This window comes from Lissotriton vulgaris, chromosome 8 (assembly GCF_964263255.1).
Source record: "Lissotriton vulgaris chromosome 8, aLisVul1.2, whole genome shotgun sequence".
Classification (NCBI taxonomy): domain Eukaryota; kingdom Metazoa; phylum Chordata; class Amphibia; order Caudata; family Salamandridae; genus Lissotriton; species Lissotriton vulgaris.
Genome location: NC_141696.1, coordinates 1,486,134,502 through 1,486,141,439, shown reverse-complemented (window position 1 = coordinate 1,486,141,439; position 6,938 = coordinate 1,486,134,502).

Genomic DNA, 6,938 nt, shown 5'->3' with positions numbered 1-6,938 from the left:
TGGCACTTAGTAAAAGATCTGGATGACAGTCTTGTTGACATACCCCTATTTGCCTTTAAAAAGGAAAACAACATCGCTAATCATATTGTCCGGGCTGCCATGCCAGCACCCAAACCGGCGACGTTGCGCCAAATGATGGGGATGCCCCCCATAATTGGGCACCATAAATGCGGCACATGCCTGTGCTGTGAATCCTGTATTGAGGGTTCATTGTTCCAACATAACGGAATTTTCTGGAAACACGAGTCCTTCAGTAACTGTAAGAGCAAGTTTGTCGTATATGGCATTACCTGCCCTTGTCGCCTACTGTACATAGGCAAAACCAATCAGGAGATCCGCCAGCGGATCTCACAACACAAATCCAGAATTAAAAGAAAAATTGAAAACGCTCCTTTAGTGCTTCACTGGACGCGTATGCAACATGTAGTAAGTGACCTGAAATGGACCGTAATTTCCAAAGTGGAAAAGAGTCCTCGTGGTGGTGATCAAAATCTTGCATTGTCAAAACGGGAGGCCCTATTAATAGTTAAATTCGACACCGCGGTGTCTGGACTGAATGAATTAAGTGAAATATTTAAACTATAACTAAGTTTCACCCATATTCATTTCCCCCGCTCTGCAGGCTAGAGTAGCCCTTAGGAATTATATGTGGATCCGCCAATCCAGTTCTGGTTTTCCCTTTCCTAACAGGTACTGGGGAAACACAGTGGGCGTGCACCTTTGTCACACCTGATGTATATATAGGCGGTCGTTTGGCAGCCCAGACAGCTAAGGTGCTTGAGCCAGAGTGCAGCCTTTCCGCCACGCCGTCGTGTTAGGACTTCGACTAGTTCTTTAACTGTAAGTACCACGAAGCGCTCGTCCCGCTTTTTCAGTCAGTATGATTTCCTCATCTCACAACTAATTCCCCCCTCCGTCTCCCCTCCCTTCTTTCACTACAGCAATCTAGCCCTTTTTCAATCAAATGCCTTCAGCGTGCAGAGCCGCGTTGCCGGTAAGGTTTCAAGCGTTTTTTTCTCATCCCCGTTCACGCTAAGTAAGCTGAATAGTCTTTGAGGCCTGCCTTGTTACATTGTTGCAGGGCCTGTAACCCGTTGGTACCAAGCGAGCCGCGCTGAGCGGCCCCCGCCCGTGCAACTTTTTACGGTTTCTCTAACCTAAAGAAAAAAGCATCGGTGACTAGTATTCACACGTTGGATGTGCAACTAATAACGGTAAATCTCGGCTTTTCGCATGTTTGCCGTGGAGCCTTTTACAGCTAAGATTTGAAATGTACTGACATGCGGTTGTTAACTCCCCCCTCAGGTTTCCCTAACACCTGAAAAAACAAACGCCGGTCATAAGAACTTTTGACGCTCCATGTGCTTCTAGCAGGTAAGAACTTTCAGCAGCCACTATATAAGACTCTAGTGTTTCTAGACCATTTCAGTGAACTGAAACTTTCCTCAAACTTTCTCCAGATTTCGTCACCTCCCATGTTTCCTTTCCCGACGGTGGTTCACTGGAAAATAAAAGCTCCAGTCGATTAGGTATGGATTGCTCCTGTGCGCATAGAACATTTTGCCGCTGGATCAATAAGAACATTTTACTGATTATACATGTTCCCACTGTCCCTTAGGTGCTACTGCTTTTTTCATAACTGACTTCATCCCTGACAAAGCAGCCCCGCCTAGGCAGGTAAGATTAAAAGTCCCCCTTGCTGTTCTTTATGCAGTGTTCCTGAATAAGTTCTGTAGGTACATTATGCCCCCCTTAAAACCCCCCCCCCCCCAGCTAGTCAGCTGCAAATCTGGTATTCAAACTAAGATGTTATTTCACTAATGTGGCAAGCTGTGGAGCAGTGGGTGTGACCTGAGTGAGGAATCTTATGTTGATCCTGTTTAAATCACTACTCTTATTATTTCCCCTAAAATCTCCTTTTTTCTTTTCTCCAGATAAAAAATAAAGGCCCTGAAGAGAATCCTCTCAGATCAGCAGGATTCGAAACGCGTAGGCCCATAGCCACCTTTGAGTCTGCATGGATGATAAGCTCATATGAATTGTCTTACTGCTTATCACTACCCTTTGTACATTACTTAGTATATGTTATTATTTTTGTTCAACTAAACCAGAGAATATTTAAAGCTGTTGAAGAAATGTACATGTGCTAAAAATAATTTTTCATGAATATCATCTAAAATATTTTGCAGACCGTGGCTTTTTCCAGAATTTTTGTGTTTGTTTGTCCACTGTAAATATTGTCCACTGTAATATATTACACATTGTCTTTTTTGTTCTTGAATGGTTGATTGTTGTATGCCTGAGACATGTTTGATTGGATGAAAGAACTCCCCCTTTTTCTACAACATTCTTTTTGCACCTAGCATGTAATATTGTTGACTGCCTTTAATATATGTGTTTTGATAAAATCAAAGAAAATAAACAAAGCTACAAATGAGCGACCAGCCTTGAATGAATTTTTCAGGTCCAGGGTTCTGACATTTGTTAACTAAATCTTTTGCATCAGTACTGGCATTCACATTTTGTTTTTCTAGATATTGGCTCAGCCATACTGATTAGAGCCACCCCATTTGAGTTTTTCGGTTTGTAATTGGGCATGCCCTTAGAGTTCTATGAATGCAGCACATGCTCTTTCAGGCCTCGGTTTGTAATTGTGCATGCCCTTGGAGTTCCATGAACGCAGCACGCGCACTTTCAGGCCTCAGTTTGTAAGTGTGTATGCCCTCACTTGGAGTTCTATGAACGCAGCACGCGCTCTTTCAGGCCTTGGTTTGTAAGTGTGTATGCCCTCACTTGGAGTTCTATGAACGCAGCACGCGCTCTTTCAGGCCTTGGTTTGTAAGTGTGTATGCCCTCACTTGGAGTTCTATGAACGCAGCACACGCTCTTTCAGGCCTTGGTTTGTAAGTGTGCATTCCCTCACTTGGAGTTCTATGAATGCAGCACACGCTCTTTCAGACCTCATTTTTTAAGTGTGCATTCCCTTTGAGTTCCATAAAGGCAGTTCGCACAGTTTCACCCCTCGGTTTGTAAGTGTGTGTGCCCTTTGAGTTCTAAGAAGGCAGCACACACTGTCTCAGGCCTTGGTTTGTAAGTGTGCATGCCCTTTGAGTTCCATGAACGCAGCATGCGCTCTTTCAGGCCTTGGTTTGTAAGTGTGTATGCCCTCACTTGGAGTTCTATGAACGCAGCACGCGCTCTTTCAGGGCTTGGTTTGTAAGTGTGCATTCCCTCACTTGGAATTCTGTGAATGCAGCACACGCTCTTTCAGACCTCATTTTTTAAGTGTGCATTCCCTTTGAGTTCCATAAAGGCAGCTCGCACCGTTTTACCCCTTGGTTTGTAAGTGTGCGTGCCCTTGGAGTTCTATGAAGGCAGCACACACTGTCTCAGGCCTTGGTTTGTAAGTGTGCATGCCCTTGGAGTTCAATGAACGCAGCATACGCTATTTCAGGCCTTTGTTTGTAAGTGTGCATGCCCTCAGAGTTCTATAAAGGCAGCACGCACTGTTTCAGGCCTCGGTTTGTAAGTGTGCATGCCCTCAGAGTTCTATAAAGGCAGCACGCATTGTTTCAGGCCTCGGTTTGTAAGTGTGCATGCCCTCACTTGAAGTTCCATGAACGCAGCATGCGCTCTATCAGGCCTTGGTTTGTAAGTGCACAAGCCCTTGGACTTTTATGAAAGTAAGAAGTGCTGTTTCAGACCTCGCTTTGTAAACGGTCATGCCCTTGTAGTTCAATGAACGCAGCACACGCTCTTTCAGGCCTCGGTTTGTAAGTGTGCATGCCCTCACTTGGAGTTCCATGAACGCAGCATGCGCTCTATCAGGCCTTGGTTTGTAAGTGCACAAGCACTTGGAGTTTTATGAAAGTAGGAAGTGCTGTTTCAGACCTTGCTTTGTAAACGGTCATGGCCTTGGAGTTCTATGAATGCAGCATACGCTCTTTCAGACCTCGATTTTTAAGTGTGCATGCCCTTTGAGTTCTATAAAGGCAGCTCTCACCGTTTCAGGCCTCGGTTTGTAAGTGTGCATGACCTTGGAGTTCTATAAAGGCAGCTCTCACCGTTTTAGGCCTCGGTTTGTAAGTGTGCATGACCTTGGAGTTCTATAAAGGCAGCTCTCACCATTTCAGGCCTCGGTTTGTAAGTGTGCATGACCTTGGAGTTCCATGAACACAGCACGCACACTTTCAGGCCTCGGTTTGTAAGTTTGCATGCCCTTGGAGTTCCATGAACACAGCACGCACACTTTCAGGCCTCAGTTTGTAAGTGTGCATGCCGTTGGAGTTCAATGAAGGCAGCACACACTGTTTTAGGCCTCAGTTTGTAAGTTTGCATGCCCTTGGAGTTCAATGAAGACAGCACACGCTCTTTCAGGCCTCGGTTTGTAAGTGTGCATGCCGTATCTTGGAGTTCCATGAACGCAGCAGGCGCTCTTTCAGGCCTTGGTTTGTAAGTGCACAAGCCCTTGGAGTTTTATGAAAGTAGGAAGTGCTGTTTCAGACCTTGCTTTGTAAACGGTCATGGCCTTGGAGTTCTATGAATGCAGCACCCGCTCTTTGAGACCTCTTTTTGTAAGTGTGCATGCCCTTTGAGTTCTATAAAGGCAGCTCGCACCGTTTCATGCCTCAGTTTGTAAGTGTGCATGCCCTTGGAGTTCCATGAACGCAGCACGCACACGTTCAGGCCTCGGTTTGTAAGTTTGCATGCCCTTGGAGTTAAATGAACACAGCACACGCTCTTTCAGGCCTCGGTTTGTAAGTGTGCATGCCGTTGAAGTTCAATGAACGCAGCATGCACTCTTTGAGGCCTGGGTTTGTAAGTGTGCATGTCCACCATTAGAGTTCTATGAACGCAGCACGTGCTGTTTCAGACCTTGGTTTGTAAGTGTGCATGCCCTTGGAGTTCTATAAAGGCAGCACCCACTGTTTCAGGCCTCGGTTTGTAAGTGTGCATGCCCTTGGAGTTCTATAAAGGCAGCACATGCTGTTTCAGGCCTCGGTCTGTAATCGCACAAGCCCTTGGAGTTCTATAAAGGCAGCACACGCTGTTTCAGGCCTCGGTTTGTAAGTGTGCGTGCCCTCAGAGTTCTATAAAGGCAGCACATGTACTTTCAGACCTCGGTTTGTAAGTGTGCGTGCCCTCAGAGTTCTATAAAGGCAGCATGCGCTGTTTCAGGCCTCGGTTTGTAAGTGTGCATGCCCTTGGAGTTCTATAAAGGCAGCACGCGCTATTTCAGTCCTCGGTTTGTAAGTGTGCATGCCCATAGAGTTCTATAAAGGCAGCACACACTGTTTCAGGCCTCGGTTTGTAAGTGTGCATGCCCTTTGAGTTCTATAAAGGCAGCACGCACTGTTTCAGGCCTCGGTTTGTAAGTGTGCATGCCCTTTGAGTTCTATAAAGGCAGCACGCACTGTTTCAGGCCTCGATTTGTAAGTGATTCAGAAAAGGGGGTGGTGATGGACAGAGTATCTGAATTAGGCAGAACACTCTGAGCTGGGATGTTGCAGTGAGCTAAAAAACGGTGATGGATCAAGCCCTGATCTGTTGACTGGGTACGAGTGTTCTGTTTAATTCAGATACTCTGTCCATCACCACCCCCTTTTCTGAATCGTTTTGTCCACCATAAGCGTGGAAGGGTATACTCAGATGTGAGTCCCTTGCTCACTGCACCATCAGGATTCAAGCAAGCCGGGCCGAAGACGGCTGTAATGCCAGAAACCGGTCCCCGGAAGCTTGTTTCCTTTCCAGTATAAGAATTGGCTTGGTAGCTTGGTCTGCCCTGTTCCCATGATGCACTGGGCCAGGGACAGACTAATTTGCATGTAGCCAGGTTCTGAGCTGGGATGGTGCAGTGAGCTAAAAAACGGTGATGGATCAAGCCCTGATCCGTTGACTGGGTACAAGTGTTCTGTTTAATTCAGATACTCTGTCCATCACCACCCCCTTTTCTGAATCGTTTTGTCCACCATAAGCGTGGAAGGGTATACTCAGATGTGAGTCCCTTGCTCACTGCACCATCAGGATTCAAGCAAGCCGGGCCGAAGACGGCTGTAATGCCTGAAACCGGTCCCCGGAAGCTTGTTTCCTTTCCAGTATAAGAATTGGCTTGGTAGTTTGGTCTGCGCAGTTCCCATGATGCACTGGGCCTGGGACAGACTAATTTGCATGTAGCCAGGTTCTGAGCTGGGATGGTGCAGTGAGCTAAAAAACGGTGATGGATCAAGCCCTGATCTGTTGACTGGGTACAAGTGTTCTGTTTAATTCAGATACTCTGTCCATCACCACCCCCTTTTTTGAATTGTTTTGTCCACCATAAGCGTGGAAGGGTATACTCAGATGTGAGTCCCTTGCTCACTGCACCATCAGGATTCAAGCAAGCCGGGCCGAAGACGGCTGTAATGCCAGAAACCGGTCCCCGGAAGCTTGTTTCCTTTCCAGTATAAGAATTGGCTTGGTAGTTTGGTCTGACCTGTTCCCATGATGCACTGGGCCAGGGACAGACTAATTTGTATGTAGTCAGGTTCTGAGCTGGGATGGTGCAGTGAGCTAAAAAACGGTGATGGATCAAGCCCTGATCTGTTGACTGGGTACGAGTGTTCTGTTTAATTCAGATACTCTGTCTATCACCACCCCCTTTTCTGAATCGTTTTGTCCACCACAAGCTTGGAAGGGTATACTCAGATGTGAGTCCCTTGCTCACTGCACCATCAGGATTCAAGCAAGCCAGGCCGAAGACGGCTGTAATGCCAGAAACCGGTCCCCGGAAGCTTGTTTCCTTTCCAGTATAAGAATTGGCTTGGTAGTTTGGTCTGCCCTGTTCCCATGATGCACTGGGCCAGGGACAGACTAATTTGCATGTAGCCAGGTTCTGAGCTGGGATGGTGCAGTGAGCTAAAAAACGGTGATGGATCAAGCCCTGATCTGTTGACTGGGTA